Source organism: Heliangelus exortis, chromosome 3 (genome assembly GCF_036169615.1).
Source record: "Heliangelus exortis chromosome 3, bHelExo1.hap1, whole genome shotgun sequence".
NCBI lineage: Eukaryota > Metazoa > Chordata > Aves > Apodiformes > Trochilidae > Heliangelus > Heliangelus exortis.
In genome coordinates, this window is record NC_092424.1 from 19,245,746 (window position 1) to 19,263,108 (window position 17,363).

The following is a 17,363-nucleotide window of genomic DNA, read 5'->3' on the forward strand; positions in this document are numbered from 1 at the left end:
GCAATGTGAGCTCAAATCTAATGAAATAAATGTGGGATCAAAATCTGGTAGTCAGCAATGAAAATAAAAATAATCTGTGACACAAACGCTTTCCATTAAAAAAACCTCAGCTTGGTAGATGGATCTTGTTCTGTTTGAAAATATAAGGTCTTGCATGTCTGTCTCTGCAGAATGCACAAAACTTGTCTTCTAGAATTTCAGTACTTTAACAAAGCTTAAACAAAGCCTTAAAAAGAGCTGAAAATGAGGGAGTCCTTGATCTAAACGTCACTGACTTGGCAGGGCTTTGGACACTTGGCATTCACATCAATGCCAGTGTTCAGCTGACATCCTTGATCAATGTTATCTTTCTTACTGCAACTGGCAAGGGACAAGAGCTATTGTGACTGAAACTTTGAAAGTAATATTTAATTAAGTAAATTGATGTGCTCATTGGGAAATGGCAAATATTTTTTATGTGGCCTTTTTTTCTGTATTGAAGGCTCTTGAAGATATGCTCTTTGCACTCAACCAAGTGGTATCTTTACAGTAAGTGCTTAGCTTGGGTGGGTATCAGTGGTGGAGCTTTTCCTTTAAACCTATGCATAATCCATCTGCACCTTCAGGAAAAAACAGATGGTGTTTGACTTGTGCTGAAGGTACAAATGATTCTTCTGAAGTCTGAAATGTTTGGTTCTGCTTAAGGACCCGAATCAGGAAAAAAATACCATTTCAGTGAGTTGCTTCCCCACAGTTTCCAAAACTGTTTTTACATAAACAGTGCTAATGGTAATGAAAAGGAGAAAAATACTGGTTTGGAGGGGAAAACTATTAGCAGCTTGTCCAGGGATATGTAATCATTATCCTCTGCATGAGCCTCCCAAAGAAGTGGGAGAAACCAAAATGTGACCACTCAAGGGTTAACCACACCACAGAGCAATTTGTCTATTGTTTCTCTATTAATATCATTCACCAGCTCACCACTCACCACCTTTCCCCAGCAGCCTCCCTATAGCAACAAATGGCGCCATAGGCAAACCAGATACAGTCTCCTCTCTGTTTTCTTTTCAGAAGCATTTGCAAATTTCTTATAAAGAAAAGTAAGGGAAAGTGGGGGAAAACTGCTTATTTTGTAGAAGCTGCACCAAGAAGCGTTCTGAACACGGGACTCTATTTTTTTTGTAAATCACCTCTGCTATTTGATGGGCCTCTACATTTCTCTGGTATGATCTGATTTCCTTAAAGGAGTTGTTCTGTGTCAGTGGAATAGGTCTAGATTCCCTTCAGAGCAGACCTGATGATCCTGAGCTTGTATTCTGAACATTTAAAGCTGCCTGTCAGAGCCCTACCTCTCAAATTGGACTCTGTTCCTTCCAACCTTTACCTTGCAGCTAATTTTCCTCTCTCTTTAATTCTATAACACAGTTTTGGTTTTCCTCAGTGACATATCTGTACATAGTTGCTACATGCATGTATTTTTGTCTGCAGCACGATAACATCAATGCATAGACTGTTTTTTTTTTTTCCCCAGCAATGTTGCGCTCAGTTTCTAAATTTAAATCTTTCCTTTAGTAGGTAAATCCATTTTTTTCCCTTAAAAAGAAATAAATTGTTTTTCTCCTTTTTTGGTCTTCAAGCTCCTTTCAGTTGTAGCTGACTTTAAAAGATGGAAAGCATTATCTTTCTTTACATGGAGAAAAACCATGTGCTTTATTTCAATGTATGTTATTTCAGTTTAAAAAAAAAAAAACAAACAAAAAACCCCATCCCAAAACGCAGACTTGTGAAAACAAGTCCCAACAAGATTAGATAGTTTGTGTCTCTCTTTTGCAGCTGAATCTGACATGAACACAAAATGCCAAGTGTCCTCAATAATAGCAGATTTCTAGGATTTGACAATTGTTGCATTTATCATAGGTACTTATTTTCCTTTGATGCATCTTTTTATAACTTATGAAATTTTAAATGGGCTGCACAGATTAGGCTCTCCTATTGTGAATGAGAGCCCAAGCAGTTCAGACAGAACTTCTGGAGATTGGTTACATAAAGAAGAAATCCTCCATTCAGCCACAGAACTGCAGCAAAGCCAAGCCAAAATGGATTTTAAAAAGTTGTTCTGCAGCAGCAGGAGTTACTGTAGGTTTTGCAAGGAAGTTAAATGATCATAAACTGGGAGGGAAGATCTGTTCAGCAATTGTGATCCCTTCCTGCTACTCATTTCTCACTGTGGAGCCTCAAACATATGGAATTAACATTATTTTATTTTATTTTATTTATTTTATTATTTTAACAGAGACAATATCTTAAATTTGCCACCAAGATGAAGAAAAATTCATTAGTAAAAATAAAAATCAAGATAACTTCCTTCCTATCAATGACACAACAATTGCGTTTAAGCTTTTCTCATCTCATTTGATGGTTTGCATGTATGTATATGCATATAGGCTGGCTGGGCTATTTAAATAGTAATGGACTATTTAAATAGTAAAGTTTTCAAAAGTTTATATGCAAGATTTTTTTTTTTTTTTGGTAACTTCTGTCACCTCGTTGAGCAGTGGGGGTGGGGACCTTTGCCATATGATGTCAGAAAACTAAAACTTTGCTCAGGGTTGCTGAGCCGTTTCAGTTTCCAGGCTGAAGCTGTGTTTGATGTATCTGTGGCTCTTGGTGGTGTTGAACAGGAGAAAAAAGCTTTCTGCTTAGATTTCCCCGGCTTTTGAAGAGCATCTTGTCTCCTTATCTGTTGCAGACTGTGCTGTAAACACTTCTTTAACTACTTCCAGAGCTCGTTTCCACAGGCACAACATTTGGCTATGCCATCTGATTACCACCTAAACAGAGGAAAACAGTCTTAGATGCTCGCTTTGTTGCCTGCCTTATACTGGGTTATCACCCAGCCGGTGTTTACAGGACACCAAGGATAACGCTGCCCAGATGCTCTGGCTGTGGCAGCCCCGGCAACACCAGTTTGCTGACTCCAACCACCTTATCCGAGGTCTGGGCTGTTTGTTTGGGCCGGGGTCACCCCATGTTGAGCTGTCAGCCCTGACAGGAGACCGCCCTGCTGAAGATGTTGAAGCTTGTGTTGTTTAGGCCACTTACAGCTTTCCAGCAAACATTTTTAGAACAAAGTGTTATGGTTTTCCCGGTGGCTTGTTGACCCCAGGCGGATTTTTTTAACATAAGGCCACATAGAAATACCACCTCTTCTCTAAGTACAGGAACAATTATGGGCTTGCTAGTGAAACACATGGATGTTGTAAGGATTGCATGATTTCTAGAAGACAGACTATAAATGTTATTTAGCCTGTATTTTCCTTTGGTCATTATCGTTGTGTTTGGGTGTGTGGTTTTTTTCATTTTACTATTTCACACACAAACTGACGATTACTAAAACCAGTCATATCAGCTTTTCAAGAGTCATCTGCCATAGGATAGCGTGTTCTTAAGGAATACACAAAATAACATTTCCTTGTGGCAGATTTTGAAGTGTGTCTACAGCATTTGAGTACCCACTAGTGCTAAGAATTGAAGAAGGAAAACCGTTTTCAGCCATGCTGAAGAATACTGGAAATAAAATATACAATTAAGTTATGTAGTGTCGCCACAAGTTCATGCCAGTGATATCTCCCTGGAAAGAATTAATGTGCTTCATAAAGTGAACACTTCAGAAATGGTCACATTCCACCAAATGCATACCTGGGGTGTAAAAAAATATCCAAAATATCCAATAATCCATTAATTTCCTGCAAAGTGAGTAAAAGGTACAAAAATCTCTGGCTTTACACAAATTTAAAAAAATTATATATCTGCTATTAAGTGTTTTTTTTCAATATGTATTTAAATTTCCTCTTTATTTTTTGAAACTTTTTTTTTTAAACTGGGTTCATTGGAGTTGGGTATTTCTAGTTAGGATAGTTTTTTCTTGTTTGTTTATGTCATGAGGAATTAGGACTTTGTTTCCTGTATATTTTGACCTTCTTACAAAAGAAACTTTTGTGTACAACACATAAATGACCCCTTTGCCTGAGGTCCTGCTATGCTTTTAAGCGTGTGAATAGATGTTTCTTCCAAACGTTTCTTCCTTTAAGGGCTGGAGGTGTAGGGTTCTTTTAACTGCTTCATATCCACATTCCAAAACCTATTTAAAAACCTGAGTCTGAAGTCCAGCTGACAATGAACTCTATTTTCAGCTAAAACTCCCTCCTCCCCCACTCCGCCAGACACTGTTTCTGCTGCTGCTCCACTTGTGATAAAGACCAAAACTGTTGTTTGGCTGACATGCAGAAGGAGTTGTTTATCAAAAGGAGGCTATTCTAGGAGGATGTGCTCTTTAAACAGAACAATGGGGATTTTGAAGATAACCAAATCAGTACTACATAGGTGTTAGATCTGTTTTAAATTGTTTCTGTGTTGGAAAGTAGGAGGGGGCCCGGGTATTTGGCTTTGAATCCTTGGCTTGCAAGTGTGAAATGGCTAAATCCAAATTAACTGCCAGCTGTGCTTTGTACTGCAGCTCATGCCTATCTGCAGGGCATGAGCACAGCACCTGGGGAGCACAGCACTGCTGGGGGGTGGGGAAAGGCTCTTCTGAAAATCCAAGTCAATTTTATGATTCAGCCGTGCCTTGCACTTCACCCAGCAGCTTTTTATCCATCCTTGGTGCTGCTGGGTTCAAACGGCAGTTTCTAAAAGCAGATCTATGGGCAGAGTCATCTTTTACTAGTTAAATCAGGTTATAAGTGTTCACCAGTCCTATGGATGTAAACTGTTTTATGGACATGCAGGGAAGTTTCAGCAGCTGATGAGCGAGAGGAAAACCCAAGGAGCCTCATGGGAAATGTACTTCCATGCAGAAGTTCAGTAGATGTTGTGTGGTGCAGTTTTGGTTGCTCACAATTTCTGAAGAGGGAGAATCTCACCAAGAGCAAAGGTGACCTTCAAAGGCAAGGGAAAGGAACATTAAATTTTCTATTAAGTGCTTTCTCTTCTTTCTGAGCTGTGGCAATTCCTAATTTTCTCTAATAGAAGCTTTTATTCAAATATTTCCTCATACAGTTGTGTTATTTCATCATCAGGTCCAACTGAAAATTTCCCTTTCAATGATCTTTTGTGATACAGTATCTTATTAAAAAATATCTTTCCAAAACTAAAAAAGTGGAGATTCCTTATAAAGAAAGAAGTATCAACTTTATTTTATTTTTCTCCTCTGCTGGCTAACAGTCCGTACCTACTGCCTGTTATCCCATAATGTCACTAAACATAAAAAGAAAAGGAGCAGAACATTTTCTTCTTCTCTAGTGCTGGTCATATATATTCACAAGTGATTTGTTTAAGGCCACACAGTGAAGTTTTTGCAAAAGTGGGATGATTCTCTCTTCCAGTCATCTGGTTAAATCTCAGGCTAAATATACCCTTGGATATTTGCAGGTGCTTTAGGTGAAGATCTGGAGGTGCCTACTTTTCCTGAAATGTCTGTTTTGATTGACTAGGGAAGGGGAGAGGTCTTTTGTATTCATTTGGTAGACATCTCCTGGCCCCAAAATTCAATAATCTATATTTTCAGATGTTTCCTACCTTTGCCCTCCTCTAATACTAATGCAAACTTAAATTCTTTTAAGTATGGAAAGGACACCTGAGTGACACTGCCTAACATCACTTACACAGTTCAGCATCCTCACCTGAAGCCTGGGTTTATTTTCTTGAAGATTCCCACTGGGTAGCCCCCATGGAAAAGCTAACCCTTAACAGCTCTTTCTGTTTTGAGCATCACCTTTTACAGCCAAGTGTGATGATGTGGAGAATAGGAGGGGCAGGCCTCTTGTTTGTGCTAGGGCCAGCCTTTGCTGTTTGTTTTTCACTCTGTCCTGAAGTGATGTATTTTCAGAGACTGTATTATGCAGCCAGGAAGAAAAAGTGACTCCGTGGTTATTCAGACAGATGTAGGGATGCACTTTGCCCAGCAAGGTAACTAAGGGGTGGTAAGCTGATTATTGCAGTAAGTTTTGCCAGAGGCAGTGCTGGCAAGAGTGACAAATAATGAACCTTTTCTCTGCTTGCTCAGAGTAATCATGGTGTCACAAGAGGACACAAGTATATCTCTGTTAATGGTGACAGGTCTATACTTCCCTGTAGTAGTCAGTCCTGGTGGAACTGTGTGCTGTGCTCTGCTGTTAAAAGTTTGCAGACAATTTTGCAGGTATGTTTCCTCCTTGAGTTTAACCAAAAGTTTTCATTTAACCAAAATGATCATATTTAACTGAAATAGATTCCTCAAGAGGGACGGGGCTTTAATTATTGTATCCCAGTACAGATTTAAGGGCCTACTGTTTGCCTTTATGTTTGAAAAAGATGCCCTTGACTTTATTTATTTATTTTTTAATCTTATCCAAGTCAATAAACCTTACTTCCATTTAGCTGTGTGGTTTTTGGCTTTGTTCTAATAATCCTTGACCTACCCACATAGATTCAGCTGACTGGGAATAAATGTTGTGCCTGGTTAGCGCAATAGGTCACACACATTGACAGAGGTGATGGAAACCAGATTTTTTGACAACGTAAAAGGGTAGAAACCCTACTGAAGAGGAAATACATTCCCACAATTCAAACACCAAACAATTTAGTGGAGGAAGTGTTTTTACCTCGCAGTGCTGCTGGAGTCCAGTGAGGGCTCCTCTGATTTGCGGGTACCTATGTGCCAAAGTTTGCCAGGGATCAAGCTCAGCACATGGATTGCTGCTGCTTGAACTCTGGACTTGCTTTGCTGATTGGTTGTTTGTTTTAACCACAGCGCTGAATAGAGCCTTTGGAGACTATCACAATGTAAATAAATACATGTGTGTTTGTTTCTAGACTGTTTAAAAAAAAAAAAAGAAAAAAAGAAACGTGTGAAAGAAAGGGGAAAAGCTGTTAAGAACTCATTTGCGTGCCTTTGAGATGCAGGAGGCACAGGAAACAATGGGTTTAGGGCAGGGATAGCAAAATCATTCCATAGGGGTATAATAATCAGGAAACATGGAGAGTGGTTAGATGCTGTTAGATTAGATTAGTGCAGATTGATCTGGCAAGTGGTGTTTATTTTGCCATTAATGAAACAGAGGTACTTCAGGCTTGCAGAAAAAGTCTTATTCCACAAATCAGCATGAAGAATGTTTTGCTTTGTGGGTTGATTGGTGGAAGGTTCTTGTTGTTTGTTTTTTTTTTAATAATCCATAGGAAGAAATAGAAATTTTATAAATATTTTTGGAGGGTAAAAAGGCTAGTGTAGAGCTAGAAAATGAGAGGCGGCAGTGAAGTAGTTCAGGCACGCTAAATTGCTGCCATGATTGTCCCTAGGCTGGATTTTTGTTCGTGCTTTGCACTAGTGATATTTTTCATTGTGCTTTTGCCCTTGTTATAATTTTAAATGTGACGAAATATGCTGACTTGTACCAAGTTTTATGTTTCAGCAAAGGAGAGACTGCAAAGAGAAAGAATAAATGAATTCACAGTTGGCTAGGACTAATTTTTTGTCATTACTAGCTTACATCATGGATTTTTCTGCCAGTTAGCTGTTTGAAAGTAAAATAAGAGACCTGGCATGGCCTGAAACTGAGGGAAAGGTTGGAATTTCAGAGGGACAGCCTCTTCTTACCACTGCCAAATCACCTCTCATTTACTTTGCCTTTATAGATTTAAAATAAGGCACAAGTTTGTCTGCAAGCAATCCTCTTCAATACTCGTGGATTCATTTCAAAAGTTTTACTTGCTATGAACTTCTAACTTCCTGTGGGGGAGAGACCTCGTGTAAGACATAGCCATGGAGTGTCACAGAGGTTGACAAAATGGCCTGAAATGCATCCTCCCTACCTCTCCAGAGCACCTACCAGATCTCACAGTGCTCCCCACATGTCCCTGGCTCTAAACAGCCACCCTTGCAAGTACATCTTGATGATAGTAACTAGTGAGAACCTTTTCCAGCACTATGTTCCTGGACTAGACAGTCCCTGTTCCACACCTTTGACTCTCTTCCCACACTTCCTTCTGGTACTGCTCTTTTGGTTCTCTTCTCCTTTCTCATCTCTTCTCCTCTCTTCTCCTCTCTCCCCTTTTCCCCCTTTCCACAGTTAAATTATTATTGTGAGGGAAGGCTTCTTCCATTGCTTTGCTCTCTTGTAATGTAAATAAAGCAACCATCAGCCTTGTCAAAAGGAGGGAAATGGTTTCTCATTGGAGCTCCTCCTGATCTTCAGCCCACTCCTGTCAGGTACCTCTCTTTTAACCTGCACCTTTTGTGGATAAACATCTAAACATCAGTGCAGGTCCTTATGGCTGGAAAGGCACCTATGCGATCTTTGGTAAATATTTGTGTTTGGCACTATATTATTTTAATAGTATAGCTTTTTCCCAAGCACCAGATGCTGGCCTATTTATCCATACTGGATGACTTTTCTGGTTTCTGTCTCTTGATTTCTAAATCAGATTTGAGCTACCTATTAAGTGCTACAGAAATGGTGTGTAGACTATTACTTTTTGGCCTATGTTAAACTGTAGGATTGATTTATATTTTTCAGCATTTCTTCTGACCCACTTTGCTAAACTAGTTTCCAGTTGAAAAATAATGTCTCTGTTCTGGTTTTGCGATTTCCTTCTGTTGGCCAAAACATTTAATAAAAAAATTTCAGCAAGCAAAATCCATGGCCAAAAGTGTAGGTGAAGTAAAATTTCATTGGGTGAACAATAGAGAAGGTCAGATTTGGTGACCTTCATTTTAAAATGCATTTTTAGACATTATCAATTCTTAACTGTTATCAAGATTATTTTTTTTCTTTGAATTGCTAACATTAGGTGAGCTGAAGGTAAATCCTTTTCTTGTTAACTTTTTACTTTCATGACACTTATGATGATGTCATCATATTTGCTCATTGGACAGAGTATTTCATAATAGATATATTGCCAGGTAATAATCCAGTGGACCTTATTTCCCTGTATTGATTTTTTGAGAGCAGAAGAATGCAGCATTCACATCTTCACTGTACTTTTCAGAGTTATTTTAAGGAAGGCAGGCAAAGGAGATGAGCACTCTCTGTGCCCCTTTGTAGTTATCTCTCAAACACATGGTGCCGTTCTTGGAAACTGTGAGTAATCCTCACCTTTGTGGCTCTGCCAGCCTGGGTGTTTCAGGTGAGAAATGAAGTCTTTTGCTGACACAGGGCCCTTTTTACTCCAGTGGGTTTCTCTCTATGCCTTCCGAGAATCCAGAAAATCTAGTGCATAGGTCAGGCAAAGGGAAATCAAGTGGGTGCCATCTCATCTCAGTTCCCGCCCATCCTTATCATGTGCCTGTGCCCTCCTGGGCAGGCTGGCAGTGGCTCTGGGGAGCAGCCTGTGACAGGAATAGCAGGGAGAGCTGCTTTGGGCTGGAGCAGGGCTGGCTCCCCCGCCTGTAGGGAACTGCCTGGCTCCAGGCCTGCCCTTGCCACGTGTGCCTCAAGCCATCCCTGTCACACGCTCTCTCCACCTCTCTAACTCACAGTGTTTCTGGATCGTTTCAACAAGATACCAAAAAGTCCAGCGTGGCAGTTTTAGAGGCTGACTTTGGGCAGGATTTACGTTTTAGACACCAGATCCTGCTCGTCTCTGTACAGATAAACCTGCTCTGAACTTCCCTGAGCTGCAGGCGAGCGCTGGGAGTTACAAACTGGGAGGAAAAGGCCTTGCCTGTGCTCTTTGGAAGGGCAGCATGAGAGGGATGCAGGAGGTGGTTGTGTCAAGGTTTGATGCCTTGGGGCTCGTTGGAGCCACAGCAGTGCACACCGTGTGTAGGAGGCTGGGACAAGTGTGGTGAAAGCCACAAGAGAAGATCGTTTCATCTCAGTGCAATGCACCTACACCAGGACTTTGTGGCATCGCAGCTACGGAAGTGTGGTTCAAGTGCTGTAAAACAAAACCTTTCCTGATATTACAAATCATTCTGCTTTTGAAAGATCTTCATTATTTCAGTCTTCCCCTTCCTCCTAGCCTTGCACCCCTTAGCATCTAGACCAAGCATAATAAATCTCAACCTTGTTTTTTAATATTCTTTTGTTGCACACACTCCCCATGCTGCAGAGACTGTGACACTCCTTTTATATTATTTTCCTGCTTTCAAGGTGAACCTCCTGTTTAGCACTCTCCTCATTCACACCATTAGTCAAACCTCAACATCTCTCTCTGTCTCATGAGCATTTGAATGTGTGTGAAATGTGTGCACCAGAAACTAAACGGTAACCACCTGCTGTTTTCTCTATAATTACCATTAAGCAAATACACTGTAAGTATTTGTATCTCCACTTTGGATGCCAAAGAGGCACTGATACTTTTTAAGACCATCATCTGTTGGTCTGACATGAAAAATAACCTCACTGGAACAGGAACCTAGTCCTTCTCTCTTCTTTCCAGTGCTTGAGAATTATGTTGTAGCTATGATATTTTGGATATTGCAACATTGTTGAAGCCATATGGAGATACCCAAATTTGTCCTAGTCCTAGATTTGGAAATGGCTTCATTTCATAGAGGCAGCAGCTATAGCTATTTTTGAAGATGTTTAAAGTCTGTACATACCTGGATAAACTTTAGAGGACCTTTTTAAGCTCTTATTTTAGTGATATGTTTCAGTGGTTGTGCCAGTGACCATTTTTATTACAAGGATTAATGTTAATTCAAGGCAAGCCAGAACATTATTATAAACCTCTTGACAGTTCTGTTTTTTAGAATTTTGACATGTAATCAAAGGTGGATTTATCTAATGCTAAGAGATGAAACAGCTACCAGCCTTCGGTTTCCTCCCTTTTGTTTTTCTAGGAGGTTACTGCCAGAGTAAACTGAAATTGGAAGTGATTTGTGTTAATGCTGCAGCCTCCAGACTGCACTTACTCAGGAGTTTAGCCAGGAGGATCAGCTGATCCTGCTGCAGGATGGTGACCTCTGGCAGAGACATGGGACAGAGACAGCTGCCTCAGCTCTCCCAGCTAAACCTGCTTAAGGTGGTGAGTGGGAGTCGTTAATACCATTATTTATTTAATTTTACGGCTACTGGATTTTTTAAATAATAGAATACATGAGATAGAAGCAAAGGAAAGCTTGAATATACTATTGGTAGCTGATTCCTAACTATTGTTGCTTTTTACTAATGAGATACTAAAAGGAAAAGTAACGAGAAGCAGTCCTGGCTTGAAACTTTCTAGTTGTATAAAATGGCAGCCCCCACCCTAAATGTCTGGTGTTGTTGGGGGGTGTACAGTACTTTTAGGAATACAGGGCAAAGGTGAATTTTTAATTAGCCTTTTATTTTCCTCCAAATATAGACAGGCACTTCTTAGCTTTCTCAAAGTTAGTACTTGAGAATAGGCGACCAGATGTACCCTGGGAACCACTTTCGAGGGAAGCCTGCTAGAAAAATGGGAATCCACAAGTTTTTTCTATTTTAATAAAGAGAGGATAAAGGTTTTAATGATGATAGCTTTATGGAAGTTGCAACCCTTTCCTCTCCCCACCCCCCTTCATAATTCCCTTTATAAACAAAGCAGAGATAAACCAAATGCTTGCTTCACAAGTTACTGCAGGGATCACATTGGCATTGTGTGTTGGCTTGTACAGTGCTGGCTCCTTGTTCCAGTGTGGTCAGGCTCTGAAACTCCCAGGGAAAGGTGTGTGTGCTGTGGGTGCCACCTCCTATGCTCAGGCCCACTGCGAATCTGCAAGTAGTGGGCCTCTCAGGAAAAAAGCTGAGAGCACTTGGCAGTAGAAAGTCTCTTGCCCATACTGGAGATAGTGACAGAATTGGCACTGAGGAGGTGACTTGTCATTTTGCAAGACCTGGTCTAGGGCCAGTTTTCATTTTCATCTTGTTCTCTTTCTGGTTTTCGTTCTTGCTTGCTTTTGTTATTTATACCAATGAGCCAATGCTGCTTATTTTTAGCAGACTTTTCATTTTGCTCAGGCACTGATCCTAAGTAATGGAATGCCCGTGGCCCTCCCTAGGGTACCATCCCATCTCTAATAAGAGCAGATCAACATGAGCTTTGGTGTGAGGAGTTACTGATTTGCTTCCAGGCTAGTAGGTGTATGCAATATATGTAAAAGGTGCCCATGCATTCCATATATTGGCACTCCAACATCTTGCCAAATGATGTTGTATGATCTGCTGTTGGTGAGAAATTATTTCTTTATGCTGTGTAGCTCCATAAAGCTTGCAGCCTTGCAACTTGCTTATTTTAGAGCATATAAAGCCAGCACTGAAAACCAAACACACCCAAATATACACACCCATTTCCACAAACAGAGCAAAAGCAAAGTCCTCCCTCCAGTGCAGACAGTTTCTGTTCTGGGAGGAGCAAAGCAGATGGATCAATTCATGGAAGCAGATGTAAGAGTTATGTAGATAGGAGTACGTGATTTAAGTGCCATTTTTTTTCCTTTTCTCTCCTCGGTCTTGCGTCACTGGGTAATTGCTGAGATGCGAAAACGAGGGACAAGACAGTCCTGAGGGAAGAAGTTATGGAGATCTACTGAGGTGTGGATGTCCAGGGAGCCCCAGGCTCACAGATTAGCAGCTGACCAGCAAGCATCTTCCACTGAGTGTCCTAGCAGCTTTATGTCTGCTTTCCTGCTTTAGGAGACAAATGTATGACCTAAGACACTGTCCCTCTTCTAAACCCCTTTAAGCTGGAAATAAAATGTGACAGAGGGTGTGTCCAACTTGAGACAACAAACTTTACCCTTTCCTACCCTTAATTGAAGTTTGTCCTAAAGAACTTCAGAACCAATCTGGAATAGCTACATACTTAAACTGCAAGATGGAAGATGAAGACTCTTGTGCCTTGCCTATCCATGCCAGACCTCCATCTCTTTGAGGTAGGGAGGGATTTGCTGGTAGAACAAGTTGCCCTCAGTCACTTCTGCCTTCTTTGCATCAATAGCACTTTGCTTCTAGACACTAGCATTTGTATTGCTTTTGGTGAGGTGTCTTCTACCTTATGCCTATAACAGTTGGAGGTGGGATGAAAGCAGGTGAGGAGGTCACACCTTCAGCATCACTGGGATCCCACCCAGCTTGCAGGCATGGCTGTGCAACTGCTTGGTTCTCTCAGTAGGGTCTGGCTTAGTTTAAACACTTCCTGTAGGTTTTTGTCTTTCCCACTTTCAGGCCAGACTCATTTTTTTAGGTACTTACTGTACACATGCTTCTTCTGGCAGAGGAAATTAATTTTCTGCTGATGGAGGAAGACAGGAGGATGCAGGCAGCACATCTAATGGCCCAGTGCTCAGTTTGCTAATGCTGTGTCTACCCAAGTTTTCTCACTTTTTTCGCTGATAGGAAATTACCATTGATTGCAATTTAATGTGTTGGAGACCCAAGAAGAAGAAACCTTGTTTTGGAAACAAAGTTATGCTGCCTTTTAGAGAGACCCACATACCTTTTCTGCCATAGATCTTTGTAATCCTTTCACCTTTCTCCCTGCTTTAGTTTCTGCTGGCTTTATCCTTGCCTCTGATCTCTGGGATGGAGAAAGTCTTCTCTGTGCTAAGTCCCTGTTCTGTTACTTTCATTCATTCAAGATCCAGCTTTTATCAGCTATCCCAAACCCAATGGAAGAGGGGAAGGTGTATATTCAGAAGCTGTTCTTTTAAATTCAGGCCTGTTCGTATAATATGATCTCCATGCCTCTCTGCCCCCAAATTACTAAAACTGCAGCACAGTTGTCCAAGGCTTCTTTTTCAGTAAATGACTCTTATAACTGGCATTCAGATTAACTATCATCTTAGTCTGAAATGCAGTCAGACGTTTAACACGTGTGGGATATGATACCCATCTCAAATAAATTCAGCACTGTGTCAGTAGATGCTTTCATTTTTTCAGGTAAAGAGGCTGGTGCTGGGGGAAAAGGTTGGTCTGTTAGCACCTCTGCTCAGAGCAAGCGATCTTCCTTTCTACATGGAATAATTATTTTTTCACATAAGGTCTGTAGTGCCTCTCCTAGGTTTGCCCTTGTAAGTCTCAGGCATTGCGGTACAGATCACCCTTTATGAGTGGAATCCGAGATCATGTGTCTGCATTTAAAATTCCCCGCACGTGAACAGTCATGCACTGGCTTGTGAATTCTGTAGGTGTAGGGGCTATGGGCCCATATTTCAGGTGTGAAGAAAGCAGGGCCTTTTTTAGTGCGTAAAGCACCCATGTGTGCAGCTTGAAGCAATGAGTACCTTTGGCAGAGCTTTAAAAATTCTGTTGATTCATAGCTGGCATCTCCCCATCTGCATGGGCAGGATTACATGTAAAAATATCTGTCCTGTACATAATGGGACCGTTTAGAACATCCGTGCAGCATAAAAAGAAAGTGAACTTGGGCACATTTTGCCTCTGTGGAAGACTTACTGGGAAGACTATTAAAAGGCCTTTTGTCTGCCATAGGCCAGAGCTCACAAGTGGTTTCAGGTGGCTGGCAATCCATGCTTCTGTTTATACAGTTCCAGCAAGGATTAAGGATCTTCAACCAAAGACAGTTCAGAAATAGGTTATGGTGGGAGAAGTGATTGTAACCAACATGCCAAGGAAATGTCTGAGATAGGAAGGCTTCTATCCTGGATCAGGAATCCTGGGGCTTTCATGGATAAAAAGTTGCAGCTGGAGTTGGAGAGGGTGTAATGACACACAAATCTTCAGTTTAATCATCTTCTAAAGTCACTCCCAGAGTTGCTTACAGAAGATGAAAAAAACTAAGGAACCCTGAGGAAGACTGATCTGCAGCTGTCCTCAATAGCGTTCTTGAAGGAGGTCTTTTTTTCATTGCATTTAGAAGTTCTGCATGTTGCTATTTTCGAGCAGCTGTGTCTTGGCTACTCCAATACGCTCATTGCTGGAACTATCTCTTAAAACTCTGGCCAGCACCTGAAAAAATATTATTATTTAAGATGGCATTAACATCTAGGTTCCAGCCACAATCTTGCATTAGGCTCAAAATAGCTGAAATACGAGAGGCTTTCCGTGCCCTAGAAAGTTTATTTTCTACCCGCAGACGCTTAACATTGAAAGAGGAAATGGGTAAAGGTGATCTAGTTTTTCATCTAATATGATCTGGCTATATCAGTCAGTGAGATTCTTAGCAGGTGTGAGGTTGCAGTTAAATGAGAACAAGAAAATTTGATTAAAAACAAACAAACAAACAAAAAAAAAAAAAACCAAAAAAAAACCCCAAACAAACAAACAAACAAAAGTTATGTCAATCCATGCTCAGTAGTGGGTCCAGGAGAACTACCTCAGGACTGAAAGTTAGGACTGAATTTCAGCTTCTCTTACTATCTTTGCAACAAAATTATAGCATACCTATGCACAAAATCTCTGCTGTGCCAGATCCAGAGCTTATACCTTGTGCTGCTGGATGCTGCCACAGTCTGCTACTCTTGCACAGCCAGCACAGTTCACAGGGGTCTGTCCAGGAGGACCAGAGTGACTGTAGCTATGCTGGTGCAAGAAGTCGTCATATAAGGTGAATTCTTAGTTGTGCAGAGTATGAATTTATAGAAGCAGATTGGCATGACCACCTGAAGAGAAAAAAGAACAAAGAATATACTAATGAAATATGTCCAGTGGTACAGCACTACAAAAAGCAAATGGCTGTGCTGCAAAGAGGAAGGCGATCTCTTAACTTCAGAAATGTAAAGCAAAAAATAAAATTAAAGAAATCTAACAGGTGCCTTTCTTTACTCACCAGTCTTTTTCTTTTTTTTTTTTTTTTTTCTCCAGCAAATTTCCAGCTTTTATAATCAGAAGAGTTTACCTTGGGGAAACTATTATTGAAGCCCAATGGAATGGCAACAGGAGGGCTAAGTGCATATAAATTCAGGAATCGAAGGGGTACATTCAAAAGGAAAAAAGGTACATTACCAACATCTGTTAATTAAAATATGATAACTATCTGGAAGTAAGACTTTAAGGCTGACCTCTGGGCTAACTGGCCCACATGGGGAAACTGGGGGATTCCTGGGGTAAAAAGTGCAAGTGATCTTAATGTGATGTTGAGTACTATGGCTATGTTTTTAAACTACTGCAAGTAAAGTGCCTTTTTGTCCTAATGAGGATGAAGCATTAAATTAGATGTTTTGCAAGTGTTTAAATATATGCTTTTGTTAATATGTTATTGGCTAGTTGATATTTTTAGTAAAATCATTTAGTGAAATCTTTAATACCTAGCTCTTTGCAACTGATACTTTAATTGTAATTAAAGGCAGAGAAGGGTACCTGAAACATTTGGTAGTTTCAGCAGTAAAACTGAGGTAGGTATCTTCTGAAATTCACTAATATGTTTGATGCTAAAAGAGGCAGAGAATTTATTTTATGGAATTGATTTTTGCAAAAATATCCCTGCTAGTAATTTTTTTTTTTTTTTTTTTAATCCATGGACTATCCAGAAGAGAGGAAAACTCTGGGAAGAAAAGAACCAACAGAATTGCAACTCACTGCTGAAGGCGTTAATGCGACGCTAAGGAACCGTGGCCTTCCCACCGCGTAGCTGGCAGCGTTACCGCCCGTCTGTGCTGAGTGGGATGTGCAAGAAGTCAGGGCTGAAAACCCTCCACCTGTTTTCACAAAGTAAGTGCACACACACTGAAGTTACTCAGCGTATTCATTCCGTCTCTGGCAGCCCGAGTGATGTTGTTACTACTACTTTTCTGCTGTCTCATATCTGCCGCTGCCATGTGCGAGCTGATAGGGGAGCTGTGACATACCACACCCCCGCGACCGGGAAGGGGGTCACATGGACTGGTCTCATCCAGAGTACTTTAAAGAAACTGATAAGCTCTATCTCGTTTAACTTGGCCTTTGGAAGACGCTTGTGGAAATTTCTGCAAAGGAGGTGACATCAGTTGTTGTCACAGCTGCGGCGTAAGTCTGCAAGGCTGCAACTGTTCCGTATCTGGCCGGGGTGTGTATGTGTGTGCGAGCAGATATTGTTAATAGATTACATTTAAATCAAAAACAGTTCATATAGGCTGGTGAGGAGGTTCCATCACTCAAAATAGGTGCATTATCATTGAGACTTGAGGCAATGGTGGAGTAGGTAAACCTAATAAAGCAGAGAGACAACCGGCTTTGGAGGGCTGATGTTACATTTGAAACAAACCTTCTCCCCCAGGGAATTCCAAGTGTTAGCATGTGGGACATAATCCAGCTGCTAGCTACTCAGACTTTAAATAAACCGGGCAAAATCCCATATTCAGGCTCTAGTAACCGAGGCAAGCTGCGATTGCAAAACTTTCATCTTCCTTTTCCAGCTGGGTCAGAATGACAAATATTTTTGAAAGAGCATTTAAACCTTAGTGTTTCACACAGCTTTCCTTCTGCCTCTCTGGAGTGACTTGTTTC

The 17,363-nt window shown here is 40.8% G+C and overlaps 2 long non-coding RNA genes across 5 annotated transcripts in view; one reads left to right on the forward strand and one right to left on the reverse strand.

Moving 5' to 3' along the window:
* Positions 1 to 16,588, reverse strand: part of LOC139794223 (uncharacterized) — a 22,643-nt gene extending 6,055 nt beyond the window's left edge. The window contains exons 1-3 of one of the 2 annotated variants that reach the window (XR_011725032.1): positions 16,458 to 16,586; positions 15,324 to 15,541; positions 9,111 to 14,888 (exon numbers count right to left, since the gene is read on the reverse strand). This is a non-coding gene — a long non-coding RNA (uncharacterized lncRNA). Of the gene's footprint in view, positions 1 to 9,110; positions 14,889 to 15,323; positions 15,542 to 16,457 lie in introns of both variants that reach the window. The other variant, XR_011725031.1, reaches the window with a different exon arrangement.
* The window catches only part of LOC139794224 (uncharacterized), a 28,554-nt gene continuing 16,726 nt past the window's right edge, over positions 5,536 to 17,363 (forward strand). The window contains exons 1-3 of one of the 3 annotated variants that reach the window (XR_011725033.1): positions 5,536 to 6,178; positions 15,744 to 15,875; positions 16,412 to 16,923. This is a non-coding gene — a long non-coding RNA (uncharacterized lncRNA). The remainder of the gene's footprint in view (positions 6,179 to 15,743; positions 15,876 to 16,411; positions 16,924 to 17,363) is intronic. The other 2 variants (XR_011725035.1, XR_011725034.1) reach the window with 2 other exon arrangements.